Consider the following 14,980-nt stretch of genomic DNA (forward strand, 5'->3'; position numbering starts at 1 on the left):
TCCACTGTGCCTGTTTTATGCCTCTCTCCATTCCAGCAGAGACTAAATTAAGCTTTGAAGTTTAGTGCGAAATCCCAATGGCATAAGACTTCAATGCTATTTCCTGAATCCTAGGGAATTAAAGAAAGGGAGAGAGCAAGAGAAAAGAAACCACTCTTCTCTTTTATTGTTTCTACAGCTTGATCCTGAAATGACTGACTTTGAAAATAACCTTAGTGCCTAACTTTATGCATTATTCATATATACTAAAACATGTAAATATAGTTTTCAAAGGTTAAAATAAAACTCCTTTCTTATACAGGTTACAATTATTTAATATTTTGACACAGCAACTTACATCATTAATATTCAACAGCAGCTAGGGAAAAAAAGTGACCCAATATGAGCATGTACTTTTCTCCTCAGTATGGATCATCGACACATTGCTCAGAAAACTGGCAGGCTACAAATGTGTATAAGGTTTTCCAAAAAGGAGGGAAGAATTAAGCATTTTAATTTTGCATAAAACTGTGTAGCTGCCAGTTTGCCATTGACTAAGTATGTAGTCTATCAAAATGTCTATTTGCAAGGATTTTCCTGGCATTGTAATAGTCTTAGGGGATCTAGTAGTAGTATTATTTCAGTTTTCAGGAAAAATAATGACAATTTAGTCCCAATTAGTGTTTGTATTTGATTACTACAACAATATTAGGATGCATCTGGACTGTACCTAGTATACACTAGTCTGGACTAATTTAAGCCTGCGTCATCCTGAATTGCAGAACTTGCATACGACTACGTACTGCAGGAAAACCTGGAGATGCCATGAAATTTAGACAAAATACTTGTCTCAAGGAGCAGATCAGCTGATGCAGTAATTTTTTTTAATTATTATTGGGTCTTATTATGAAAGACTCACACATTTTTGGTCTTTTTTCCCCCCTCCCCTCCTGGAAAACCCTCCCGATGTGAGTAACCCCAGTCCAGCTCAGCCCGCAGCCCGGCACGGTGCCAGGAGATTACGAGGACCAGGAGGACGCTCCCTGCCCTGTGCACCCGCTGGTGCCAGGCTGGAGGGGGGAGCAGCGGGGACGGGCAGGGCTGGTGGGACGCCAGCCCGTCCACACGCCCACGGGGGGCTCAGGGCTCCACAGACCACCGGCACAGCAGCCCAGAGCCACGGCCCGCTGCCCCCACGCACCCGACTGCTTTCCAGGGCTGTTGGGAGCAGCGATGCTGCACGACCGCTGCACGTCACGGCACTGGCGGGTATCCTGACACCATGCTGACGGACGGCTTCTGCACAGCAAGCAATGCAGCCGAGGGCACAGCCCTTATTACTGGAAACGCTACGTCTCGCTGGATATAGTGTTGGAAATCGTGCTCCAGCAGCAGTGGCTGGAGGCACAGGAACCACGTTAGCATCCCCGCTCTTTGCGGCAAGCACAGTAACTGACAGAGCGGCAACGTGCGCTATTTATTTGAAACAGATTATGCTACAAGCAGAGAGATGTGGCAAGCAGAAATATTTCCTGCATATAAAGGACCTTTTCCAAAAAAGGGACAGTCTTAATTATTCACTTACTCTAACGGCTGTTGGAATCACGCTGACTTCTTTGGTTTGTGAGGAGTCTTAAAAGCTAGGACCTGATTCTCTGTCTGCTCATGCTTGCCTAAATCAGAGTAACTGCGGGAGAAGCCAGCTGAGTAACCCAAATAAAGAGAGCGAGAGAAGAGGTCTCACCTTGTGACTGGCCCTGTCCTTTAATCACCCTTCCGAGGCCATCGTGCTCCTCTGAGACCAGAGGAGAGCGAGCGAGCGCTCTCCGCACAACACCAGCGCCCTCAGCCAAACCGCGGGAGACCCACTCTGCTTTCAGGTGACTGTACAAAGTTTAGGGGGGGTTTACATCAGGGAACAATAACTCTTCTAGTGATATTCACATCATATTTTGGATCCAGCCAGGGCATTACGTGTATTATTCCTGAAAAAAAAAAATATATGGATTGTAGACTGTTACATTACTTGTTTTATAGCACATTTGCTATCGAGAAGGTCAGCCTGGTATAAATTAGAAAAAACTGTCTTTCCTCTTCGAAGTACTGGGAAAGTTAACTTTAAAGGATGAAATTCACTTTCAAACCAAATGGCATCACCAGCCCTTTCATTTTCCAGTCTGCTAAAGTCAATTTTGAATGTTTAAATTGAGCTGTATTAGTTCAGAAGGCCAATAAAGATCCATTTGCAACACTGAGCTTCTCCCGTAACATCAGGATCCTCAGCACAAGAGATCCTCCCCCACAGCACCTCAGCTGCAAGAGGTATTTCAACAGCAGCTCAAATTATCCGTGTCTACTTTAGGCAAGAGAAGGAGAAACACCATCACAAGTGGAGTTTAGTCTGCACAACACTTCAAATTTGCAAGTAAAACATCTCCTGGAAGGAGGGGGCAGGATGTGTGCAGTAATTGCACATCTACTTCCCTTTCCTGGCCTCGATATTTAAGGGCATGAGATGTACAGGACTCGCCTTGCTGCCTTACCTTTTCAGAGTAGCCTCCACTATTGCTTTTACCTTGAGGCTGCAAGAGTGAGTTTCTCCTGCGCTGCAGGATTTGAGCCGCACAGCACCGCTCACAGCACCCTCCTGCATCACCAAGCCCGTCACAGCGCATCGGCACTCACGTAGACGGCATCGGGCAGAGTTTGCTGCATGCACTCGTACAACGGTCAGCCCACCTTATCCTACGCGGGGTCAGCCCCTCTCCATCCGCCCCTCTCGGCGGAGCCAGCGCCCCTGTAGCAACTCACGCAGCAGAAAGTGCCTTGGAGCATTAGCAGCATGGCACGCGTGGGAGGGGGAGGAGGTTTCTGTGAAGGTTCTCACTTGCAATCGCCTCAGCTAGAAGAGTTTACTGTGAGATTACATTAAAATTAAGCATGACTAATTTTCAAGTTCCAGTATGAAATTTAATGGACATTTTCTAACCCATTTTGTCTATAGCAACTTGGTTCTCACCGGGCTGCCTCCAACACGCGTACAAGACAAGCATGCAAAGCATGCAAAAGAGACAGTAGCAGCTTGCCGTTAAAACCTTCATGGCCTGCGAGGGAGAATACGTATAGAAGTGCTGAACCCGAGAGTCCATGCTTTCTGCTGCACACAAGCAAGCCAGGAGAAAGAGAGAGGAACAAAGTAATAGTGACAGGCTGCACAACTTGCTGAGTCCCTAAAGGCCCTGGCATGGACGTGCAATTCCCAATGCTAAATAGCTATACAGTGGGGAAACAATCATCAAATTTCATGGAAACTAAAATAAATTGCATTCCCAAATGTGATTATAACAAACCAGCAAAAAAAGAAAAACTTATCAGGATAAATCAGTCCTCTTCACACCTTGAGATACCAACTAAGAACTATTCTAAACCCAAAATGTCTCTGCAAATTCCAGGCTCCTTGGGCAATGTCCAAGATATCATTTCATCCACCACTGTCATGATTAAATTTCCTTATTGAAGGGTGAAACAGGTCTAAGCTTTGAGCACACGTTCATTTCTCCTAATGTTCATTCAGAAAGGAGAGAGGCCAGAAGCTCTGCCATTGACAACTCTTTTCCAGCTGTGAACAGGATTAATCCTAATTGCCAGGGACAGAAATCCTGTTAGGCTATCCAGTCCAGCAATTTGATAGCACAGGATATTCCCCTGGGCTTCTAGGTTATTATCTAGTGCTTTGCTTAGTCTGTCTTTGAGTTTTGTGTTGATGCCCATAACTAGTACCTGAGCACCTCTCCAGTTAATTACATTGCTAAGCAAGATCAATACGTTTCACGGACTCTTCAGTTCTCTAATTCCGGTCACTTTGGCGCACTAGGAGAGAGGTGAGGTACCAGGTATTAGGTGCTGACAAAAACATCCTCTTCCTGCTCTGTCAAAAACTGCTTATGGAAAAAGGCCATGTTCAAAACGTCCCAAATTAAGAAAACAAACTTGGGGGGGAAAAAAAATAAAAATGGCAACTGCCAAAGCAGCATTCATTGAAAAAGATTTGTTTTAGTTCAGAGTACAGTAGCTTTACAATTTCGGTTTATAGTTGCTTGGTTTTTTAAGCAATTGAAGGTGAAGCAACATCCTTTCTGGGCCTGTTTTCTTCCTCAGACTAATTAACCTAATTAACATTCACGTGCACACAAACTGTCCTTCCATCTCTCACTTAAGGTGGCAGCAATATGGGAGAGTAAAGAGGGTAAAGAAATTGAAACCTCAAATTTCTTCTGGGACAGGAAACAATATGCTCCTATCTACAGCAGCATTAAAATTAAGTTCTGAGCTTTTTTAAAAACAGAGGTTTATTACAAACACTTACACAACCTCTATCGACTCTCCACCTACAGTAGGCACAACAAAATTATTCTCAGTGTACTTGCTGCATTATTTGTCCAAGGATTGTTAGTGATGTTTTATTTGCTATTGCTATAAATATATGGCCAGTCATAATTAGAAAAGAAGACGCAAACCATGCACTGATGTTCTCTGGAGTTGCATGAGAAAGATTCTTGGTTTATGGGATAACCATAACCAGGTATCAGCACACTTCTTTCAAGTTAGAAAAGTTAAAAGGCTTCCCTTTAACATACCCTGCGAGATACGCGTAAAGACAGCCAAGTTGGAAGTTGCTACGGCATTAGCATATATGCAAAATACCTTTAATCAGAACCATGCAGAGTGGAACTTCCAAACCAACTTGTTTCCACAGCATTTTATGAAAACTGGTATTGCTATTTGTACTCAACTTCCAAAAATAAAAATAGGCCTGCATCAACAGTGCTGAGAAATAACAGTTACAGAGTATCAGAACATAGAATGCTACCAATTTTATCAGTACCAGGCACATAATAAAACTTTAAAAAGAGCAGAATGAAAAATGAGAACGGCTTTTATTTAACTAATCTAAGAATTAATTAAAATAAAGATTTGCTGTCAGTCATGAGCATCAACAAACAAACACAACATTATTCTAATAATGGCTTACTACATTATTTTTCTGCTAGACTGCAATATTGATTGGAAATCCTTGGGATGGAACAAATTGAATATTTGGGCAAATTTAACAACTGTTTACTTACAAATGCAGATGCTTATTGTTTAATTTGAAATGAGCCTATAGGTAAGTTCTAGACGCTGGCAAAGAGGGCCCAGTGCAAGTGCAGGTCTGAGCGGCTAGACCTGCGATTCGTTAATCCTGGGCAGTTTCTCACTCTCCAAAGGTGTGACCCAGTCCAGCCTGTCCCAAACCACGCCATCCGAGCCCGCGTTCTACCGGCCGCTGTTTCGGTCGAGCACCCAGCCCCGCAGTTGAGCGTGCTGAAAAGCAGGGCTGGCGTCCAGGGCACGGCATCGCCTCCCGGGGCCCGCGCTCCTTGCCGGGATGCCCCGTGGGGTGCTCGCCCTGCCGCAGCGCCCGGGCAGCCGAGCGCAGGGACCGACGCGGAGCCAGACCTTGCTGTTTGCTTGCAACTCCACCGCTCGTGTCAGGCATTTAATGAGAGCTTCACGAACAACTCACTACGCACAAGTGCGGATCCACTAAGAACTGCGATGATGCTGAGCTGACACCAAAGAAACATACAGAAATAATGACAGTATCCAGAGATTAGTTACCCTCCATTTGTGGCTACTGAGTCCACTGCACCTTGGACTTCAATTTCTGGATTCCACAGCTACAACTTAATCGATTGTGCGGTCTCAGGGGTATAAGTTTTTGATTATCCTAATTCAATAAAACACTTTTCAACCAGCTTGCTGGGGGAAAAAAAAAAAGTAAAAAAACCTCCACCCAACAAGAGAAAAAAATTCCACTTGATTCTTAGTGTGCAACATGAAACATTTCAGTCCTGACCCTGCAGAACTTCCTTTGCCACAACAGCACGATTTGGTCTATGTGTCCATTTTGATCAGTATTACTAACAGCACAGAACAGCCTTCCTGCTTCCAGTGGGGCTGGCTCCAGGCCTTAAAACAGTCAGTGCACATATTTAAATTAGAAACAATAGCGCACACACGCTCTATAAATAATTTTCAATGTGTCAGCAACATGCAGAAAGCTCAGAAGGCAGCTAAAGCCTCTGATAGTGCCCACACTCAAATCATTCCTGCGCTCTTAGGTTTTAATTTCTGTGTTATTTATGCTGATTTAAAATTTACTAGTATTACCAAGCCTGATTTGCAGACTTTTAGATTAGACAAGTACCCGCAAGGTAGAAGGGGATGGAAATTAAAACAATACCGCAGAATAGCAAACTGGCTTATTCTACATGTGGTACGTGTAAAATACACATTTTGTTTCAAACACGCCACAAAGACCTTAAGACAGAGTAAGGGTGCCACAGCATCCACTTTCAAGTCATGGAAGAAAAAAACATTAACACGATCACATCCACAAAGCTTAAATTCCTTTTGTTACCTGCCACAGCCAGGTTTACAAACAGCAGGTCTGTTGTATTACGGAGTACTCGGTCTTATAAGAAGTCAAGAAAAGAGAGCAAGCAGGTTTTTAGTAGTAATTTGTCTCAACACAGGCTTTAAACCCTCAATTTATCTCTGTCGTTGCCAACATTTAGCTTAATCTGTTGCTCTCTTTCTTACTGCTCAGAATCCCAGAAGGATAAGGAATTGATATACATGAAGAACTGAATTTCAATTAATGCAGGCTCTTGCTAATTTTTCCAACACATAACTAAAACATTTTAACTCACTATTTTCTCATTGCTGAGCCTCTAGAGAAAATGCCTCTACATATTTATTTTTTCTGCAAGTTGGTATTTATCACCCACCACGGCTGTGTCAATGCCATGAAGGTTTGCAAGCAACGCCTCTATCTTCCACCTTCCCAGAAGTAAATATTTCAATTAAAATGAGAAGCAATTTAAATATTAGCATGAGGTTTCCAAACAGATTTAAATAATGCCCCAGCTGCACAGTGCCTTGTTCTTGCTTGGTTCATCATTTTAAAGGAGAACGTACACTGTTAACCAAACAAATACATTTCACGTTCTTTCAACACAACACCGTTAACAGGACAACACCAACACACACACGAAAAGCACAGATTTAGCTGTTCACTGGAGGAGGAAGCGACATTCGTGGCACGTTTAAGCAGAGCCCTGGCACTGGTTTTACTAAAGACAGGACGAGCTGGTAACACCAGAGGAGCGCCCGGGGAAGGGGCGTGCGCGAGGGACCCCTCGGCAGCACCAAGATCGTCAACACCATGAGCAAGGACCAGTGTCCTGCCAGCCGCTGACCAGCGGCCACTCTCAACAGCCAAGAAATCGTCTGTTACAGCACGTGCAGTAACAGTGGTCCCCCGGACAGCTGAATTTCTAAGCACTGATTATACTTTGACAAAAATCATTGAAATGTTTGTTACGCTGCCCTGGTGAATTTGAGCATTTGCTCTGACTGAAAGGTTTCCCAGAGCTGAGCACCAAAGAAATGAGACTGTTTTACTCACGGAGCCAAGCAGAGACCCGACAAACTGCAAGAGCCGGCAGTCCTGTGGTTCTTCAGCATTTCCCACTTCGTGAGGAATTTCCCCCACCAAAGCGCCCGCTCTCTGTCGCAGTCCAGGCAAGCAGCACCGCAGGGCACAGCGAGAGCACCGCTATGAGCCCCTGCCCGCAGAGGGGCAGAAACCAGCGGCTGCCACGGCACCATTCCCACACCACAAAGTCCACCAACAGCAGTCCACCGACCCACTCAGCCGCGAGAGCCACGGCTCTGAGCCATACCTGGTCCCACCATCACCTCCTTCCACCCCATCAGCACTGCCACCCCCGCAGCAGCCGAGGCCCAGCCCCTTGGCAGCAGGACACACTTAGCACCTTGTTTAGGAGAAGAGGACGAGCCCCAGCTGCGCCGACCGCTGGTCCCTCACCAGCCCCAAGCGTCTGTTCTCACCTCTGACAAACACCTGGTGCACCAGAAGACAGGTGAAGCACTTCTGAAGTGAGCTGGTTAATCCTGACGGGGAAGAGAAAGGGAAGTAGTTCCTCCCTGTGATAACTGATTAAAGGCAGGAGCGGCAACTTTTTGGTGTGGTGTCAGGAAGAATAACTCTTGCTGATACTGTGCTTTGTTAAGGCTGCATGGCCCTTTTCAGAAGGATCTAACACCAAGCTTGGTCCTAGTCCTGAGGACCACGAGCCCCAGGGCTGAAGGTAAACCCGTGGCTACAGCAAGCACCCCCGAACCACGCACAGCGACCCGGTCTGTTGGCGTTTCAGTGGAAACACAAACCCCAGTAACGTCAGTGCAGGGGCAATTCCGTGATCTCTTGTGGTGGTCGTAGCACAAGCACTTTTATTGCTCCATTTTGTTTTCTGCATTTACCTCCATCGCCGGGATGCGTCCTGCCGAGGGGCAAGGAGAGACGCTACGGGACACGTGCTGACGCCCGAGGGACGGGGCACATCCGGGGTGCCGGCCGGGAAGGGAGCTGCGGGGGGAGCCGGAGCCGTGGGTGTCTGCAGCAGGGGTCTGCCGGGGGACGAGAGGGAGGAACGGCTCTGTGCTGGCGTAGAGCTTGCGCACGGTGAAAATCACCACAATCAACGCTGACCTGGGGACTGAACCCACAATACAACTTTCAGCTTCAGCCTGTTTTTAACAGCAATGTAAACAAAACAGAGCCCCAGCCTCAGGAAAGAAAACATATCGATTTAGTTAATTAGGCCAAGCAGAGCTTTCTCATATTGCCTCATTTTCTCCCAAATTAAAAACAGCCTTTTGAATTTTTTTGTCACTGAACAATGTTTTCTTGCTAAGAAGTCAGTGTAGAAATAACTGCACTGCTATCTGACAAGCTTAAAGATAAGGGACCATTCGGTCTCTTTCCGGCATTGGTACATGCTTTGCATTTCTCCTTTGTGCTACTAATTCATTAATCCCCTATATCTGTGCTCCATTCAGATTTCTTCCCTGCTGTTTTCTGCATAAAGTAGCGCTTTGTATCTTCCAAGTGTCTGTTTATTGACTAAAATAAAGAAAACAAGACTACAAAAAAGGCCATGCTTGTCCTCTTCAGCTTCAAAAATAGTCATATTTCTTTTTATCTTAAACCACAATTCACCACATAGTTGAGAAAGCCACTTTAAAGAAATTGTATTTTTCCTTTGTGAAATCTTTATTTTTATACCTTTTAATTTTGATGTCAATGTGGAAAGGGGTACAAATTATTCTCTGCATAAGTTAGCAGTTTTAGGACAATTTGGTATTTTCTTTTGGTAAGAATTGGGACCAAAACCCATGCAGGAGCTCGCTGCAGGAAGGGCTGTCGCCACTGCAAGCTGCTGCCGCAGGCGGCTGCCGGCACATGCTGTACCTGGTAGTGCTGGCGAGGGAGAGGAGGGATTTCCTCTCCACTTTTCCACTAAATATCAACACAGAAGCCCACGGACTCTTCACAGTGTGCGAGTTGCACACACATGTAAACCTTTGCAGGATGCTTTTCATTACCAAAGTGCCCGTTATTCCCTCTCTGTGCAATGATTAGACTTGGGGAATATTGCCAGGAGCTATCCTGTCAACACCTGAATTAAATAACTTTTAACAAAAGCCATAAATGGTTTTTAAAAGACATGAGCATGTCTCCAGCAATCGATAAAACAAGCTGCTTGTAACCATGGAGAGACTCCAAACACAGGAGATGATCAGGCTGGATTCCCTACGAGTCAGGCACGTGCACTTTGAGCATCCTGTGGTCTGCAAATAGACTTTGGGAAGAAGCCAGAGAGCTTACAAAAGGAGGACTCCATTAGTCCAAAGGTAACACGAAGGTGCCATATATTCCATATTCACAGAGGTACGTGAAAGGGTGCAGCCAACCATCAGTAACGGGTAAACGGGGCATTTGGAAATACATTTGAAGAATACTCCTGAGAAAAAAGTCTCCAGCTCGAGAGCTGCTCCGAGACATTAATGGAACTAAACTAACCCAACAGCCATTAAGAGGCAACATCAAAGAAGCAACGACACAGCCTGACCTTCCTGGGACCGAAAATGGTCTCTTTGGTTTCCTCTGAATTTGACTTTAAACTAAAAGCCCATTGTTAGCTCCCCTTCAGCTTCTATAGGCTTTTTGTTCTCCAGATTCTGCATCTGGAAATTTAAAACTTTACTTGGCTTTCACCTTACATCCTAGTGTAGTTTTCACAACGAATCCTAACAGCAACTTCTGCAAAGGAACAGTTTGATACAGAAGTTGAAAGACTCTGGAACCTGGGCCGGAGTCTCACCCTGCAGTCTATGGGCAAGAGGGACAAAACCTTCCTCAGGATGCTACGCTTTTAAAGATGACACACAGCCTGGGTCACTGGGGCCACTGGCTCCAAGCCGCCCTCCCCAGACTGTGAACATCTGCCCGGCAGCAAGATGCTGCAGGATGAGACCAGGAACAACCAGAGGCGCTGGGATTCTGCAAAGCCGGCAGAACGTGCCGGACAGCCTGGCACAGCGTGGCTGGGATGCGCCAAGCTGGCAGGGGTTTCGAAAGCTGGCCCCTGAACTTCACAATCAATGAAGTAAGGGCGGTCTTTTCACCTACAGAATAAGGTTTTGCAAACAGCCCTGACAGCTCTGTGGATGCTCCCCATGCAGTCCCGGTGACGGTGGGGAGCCGTCGCTGCTCCCTTCTTGCTGTTTCTGGCCTCTTCCCAGCAGCGCCCCGGGAGCTCGGTTCCCCCCAGGCGAGCACCCGTGAAGGGCACCCCTGGAGAGGGGCCGCTCCCCCGCGTTGCCTTCGAGGACACCGGCCCCAGGGGCTCCGGTCCCTGCACGGAGAGGAGGACTGACCACTGCTCCCAAACTGGGGGGCCAGGGCACGGGGCCACCGCAGCAGCTGTCGGGGAGCACCCTGCGCTGCCCACACCCGCCCTCGCCTGCTGCGGCTCTCCTTCTCGTGCCAAATTGCCGGTGACGAGCAGGAAGGTCACTGTAATTGTCAGAGACAAGCAACCTTTGAGGCAGAAGTGCTCAGCAAGCATTTTACTCCCAGCCCCAGTCGGGCAGTAAGGAGAGGAGAGGGGTGGAGGGGAATCCCATCGCCGCAGCGTGAGTCATTGCTTTGGCAGCACTTTGCTTCCACTGCAAGGAGAGCTGTCGTCTCCGTGACACGCGGGGCATCCCTGAAGGAGCAGACAGCATTAGGCCTTAATCGAAAGTCTCTGCAGGCCAAAAAGATTTTTATTTTTTTTTTTTAACATCTGTCTCTCAGAGTGAATCTCACAAACCACGGTACAGTATCACCTACTAGGGAAGCAAATTACACAGCAACTTTCTTAACCTTTGAAATGGGACCGTTTTTTGGGGGTTTCCATCCTTTTACTGTGCTCGTACTTTACGGGCTTTGTAGCAAAAGAAAGTGAAAGGGAAGGGGGGAGGAAGCAGCAATGGTGCTGCTGAGATCTTCGAAAGCAGGAGTCCCCCTCATATTGCAGGGAGGGCAGTTACCACACACATTCATACCCACCACTAAAGGTGCTATTAAAGACAAAACTACATTTGTTATGGCAAAGATCAGGCACATTAAAAGGTAAAACTTCTGCTCCATTTCTGGGAAAGTCTGCACCACAGAGCCCTCCAAAACCTCTTTTCCCAGAAACTCCTGCCGTCATCCAGACTACTGAATCCAAACCCCAAAAGGGCCAGCAGAGCAACCTTTCAGTTTGGGACAAGGCTAAAAAAATGGGTATTTAAATTATCAGTAAATGGTGCTCAAAGAAACCAGATTTTAAAGGAAAAGCATGCCACTAAGTTTGGAGAGCTTTTGCTGCTTTCAAGACCAGGTAAAAAGCATTTCATTCTCTGCTCTCACCCCCGCTGAATTCACCTGAGTTTTGCCATAAAGTTATATGGCTCAGGAGGCAGTCATCCTGCTGTTCTAGTGCTGTCAAGGACCATTTCTTGAGCTGGTAAAAGTTAGCATCATTCTGTCGACTTCAAACAGATTTCTTTTGGTTTATCAACTGCTGAGGATCATCTCCTTCAGCCATTTCAGGGTAATAAAAAGGTTGTTTAAAAAACCCATTATGACTGATAAACAGTCCATGCAAGGAAACATTAAAAAAGATTTCTAAGTGCAAGTTGTAAGTCTGAAGAGATACCTCAGTGATATTTTTATATTGCTATGTGTGCAATAAAACAGACAAGGGAGTCATGAAGTGACTTGGGTTTGGATACACAAAAGGGCAAAGAGGGGAAAGTGCTGCACTGAAGTAGCACAGATTTAAGAAGATTTTAATGACAATGAGATTAGCAAGAGAAAGGCAGTATCGCAGTCATCATAGTCACTACCTCTTCCAGGAGGGTCAAGCAGAAGGAGGTGGAGGACCTACATGTTGGCTCTCTGTGAAACAGAAATGAGAATTAAAAAGGCTGTGTTAACTTAAATTATTCTCTATGCCAGATGTCATACATAATAATGTTATGGAGGAACATGAACCAAATATTCATGGAAATGATATGTGTTTATGTACTTTGTCCAATATCCCGTCCAAACCCACCAGAGCAGTCAGACCCAAATACCAGTCACAGATCACAGGGACAGATGGTAATTTTCATTTTGCAAGGATCAGCTTTTTGGCGACAGGGAAGGTTCAAAGACACCATTTTCTTTGAGCTTTAGAAAAATATCCAGAAGCAGTAACACATTAGACTATTTTTTCTGCTTGTGGCAGGGATGAAATTGCAAGAGCTTTGTACCATGCAATACCCAAGTTACTGCAAAACAAACAGTCTGTGTCCTGTGAGCTGAGTTTTGCATTAATTCAAAAGCTCCCCATGCTCCTGTTAAGGCTCTCCATGGGTATGTCCAGGGATTGTACAGGATCAGCCCACCTTGTTCCTCTGCTCTGGATGAACACAGTCCTGATTTTCTGCTAGCAGACCTGGGCTGGGTTTGTCTGCCTGGACCAAGACATCTATAGCACTGGCACCCACCTTTCAGCCTCAGCAGCTACGCACCCTTTGCAGTCAGTCGAGAGCAATGGGCACCACTGCTGCACAATTCCTTTGATGCATGTTATACATCTGCTTTAAGACAGCACTTACACTTCTCCAGACTTTGTGTTTTTGAAGTGACAGTTTTTTCAGAGAAAATATTTGCTGTTCCCATTCAGTTTATAAATAAATACCAACAAACTCCGCAAACCACTCAGTCTTTCTGGTCTGCAGTCAGAAGTCACCAAGTCAGAAACCAGCACCAGTAGGAGAACACCACCGAAAACATCTGGCTTCGTCCTTTTATGAATATGTTGCCGTACAATAAGGTCCTCACAGGTGCTTAGCATTTGGTCTCATAAATGCCAGTTCTTTCCAAGACAGAGGGCATATCTGCACCACATAACGCATCTCTGTGTTACAGACACCAGCTTGTCTGGCAGCAGCCTCATCAGTAGATGCTGTTCTGTTAGCCTCACATGTGAGCAGTGTTGTCAAAAGGTTGGCAAAAACAGGGATGCAGTTTTACATGGAAAAGCCTCAAATGATAAAACTAAGGTCTATTAATATCCACAGGCTTCTATCTCTGTTGGGAGTAATAGTATAACAACTGCCAAAACAACTACCAGACTTCAGGAAGAAGAATTCGTAACCACCTTGAAAAGGAAGTGTCAATAATTCTGCTGTTTCAATATTCAGCACAGACCAGGTCACCCTCATATTTATATTTTGGCCCGTCACAGCGACGAGAGTGAGAAGGTCTTGGCACCTGAAACAGTGAAACAGCTCAGCAGCGTCAGCTTAACAGAGACGAGTTGGGCTTTCACAAGCAACAAAAAACCCACCAAAGGAAGTAAAGAGCTACTACAATGCTTTGGGCTGAGCACGAGCCCAGAGGATCTCCGAGCGACGGAGGCAGGAGAGGTAGCATCTGTTAAAGAGATGCATAGAGCCATGAGTGTCACCACCCTCCAGATAGCTCAGGCTGGCCGAGGTGATCCCAGGACATGTCAAGAGATCTTACAGTCCTGAGGCAAACAAAATGCTCCGCTGGACTCGGCCAAATGCAACGTTAAAGGCCAAATTCCCAGTTAATCTACATCAGCCATGGATTTGGCAGAAGCACGTTGATTTCTGGGAACATCCTTGTACAGACGATGCCAGAGAGGCCAAGAACAAGTACAAACTTATTTGTGGCTTTGGCCAGACGAAGCCGGTTCGAGCAGCATTCGCCTGCCCCATGCGCTCCCCAGGCAGGGCTCCTGCCCCGTCCTGCCGTCCATGTTTTCAGTCCAAGCACCCCGCATCGTTCCCCTCACCGCGGCCCTCCTGAGCCTTACCGCCAGTCCTGCGCCTTGCTTTTGACCTTGCCAAGGCGGGCGGGAGCCGCCGCCCCTCGCTGTGCCCCGCAGACCCCCTCCCAGCTCCTCCAGAGCCAGCTCAGCTCCGGCCACCGGCTCCCACGGCCGGGCTGAGGGGCCGCCGCTCCGGACGCCGTGTGCCCGACGTGGGGCCGGGGTTCCCGTGGGCAGCTGCCGCGGTGCCGCTCGCTGGGAGCAGGGCCTGCTGTCTCAGACAAAGCCCAGTCAAGGACCAGCCAAATAAACTATAGAGTGCAAGCGATTCCGCCTAGGGGAAACAAATGGCCGCCTTTGTACTTACCTTCATTTGCTAAATCCACGTTAGCTGGCAGCTGATGTCAGCGGCCGAGCAGAGCCGGGCGGGGCCAGGAGCGGCGGCGGGAGGTTTGAACGCGGTGTTAACCGACGCTGGCGCTCAGTCGCCGCGGCCGGCACCTCCTGGGCCGACACGGTCCGCGGCGCAGGGCTCCAGCGCGGGGGAGGGGGCGGCCCGAACCAGGGGAACCCCGGGGGGAGCGCAGAGCCCCGCCAGCGCCCGCGGCAGTCGCGGCTGAGGAGACCCGGGCGGGGCCAGGAGCTGCCGCTGCCGAGCCCCAACTGTGGAGGAAACCCCGCGGGGCCGCCAGCGCGGCCCGGCCCGGCCG

At 47.2% G+C, this 14,980-nt stretch overlaps 1 long non-coding RNA gene across 1 annotated transcript; it reads right to left on the bottom strand.

Annotated features, from left to right (window-relative positions):
* Nucleotides 1–8,334: 8,334 nt before the first annotated feature.
* LOC129215141 (uncharacterized) lies at nt 8,335–14,680 on the bottom strand. The gene is made up of 3 exons (XR_008579918.1): nt 14,638–14,680; nt 12,331–12,382; nt 8,335–8,606 (listed from the first exon to the last, which is right to left on the bottom strand). It is a non-coding gene; the product is annotated as an uncharacterized LOC129215141 (long non-coding RNA).
* Between the last annotated feature and the right edge of the window lie 300 nt (nt 14,681–14,980).

Source organism: Grus americana, chromosome 19 (genome assembly GCF_028858705.1).
Source record: "Grus americana isolate bGruAme1 chromosome 19, bGruAme1.mat, whole genome shotgun sequence".
Classification (NCBI taxonomy): domain Eukaryota; kingdom Metazoa; phylum Chordata; class Aves; order Gruiformes; family Gruidae; genus Grus; species Grus americana.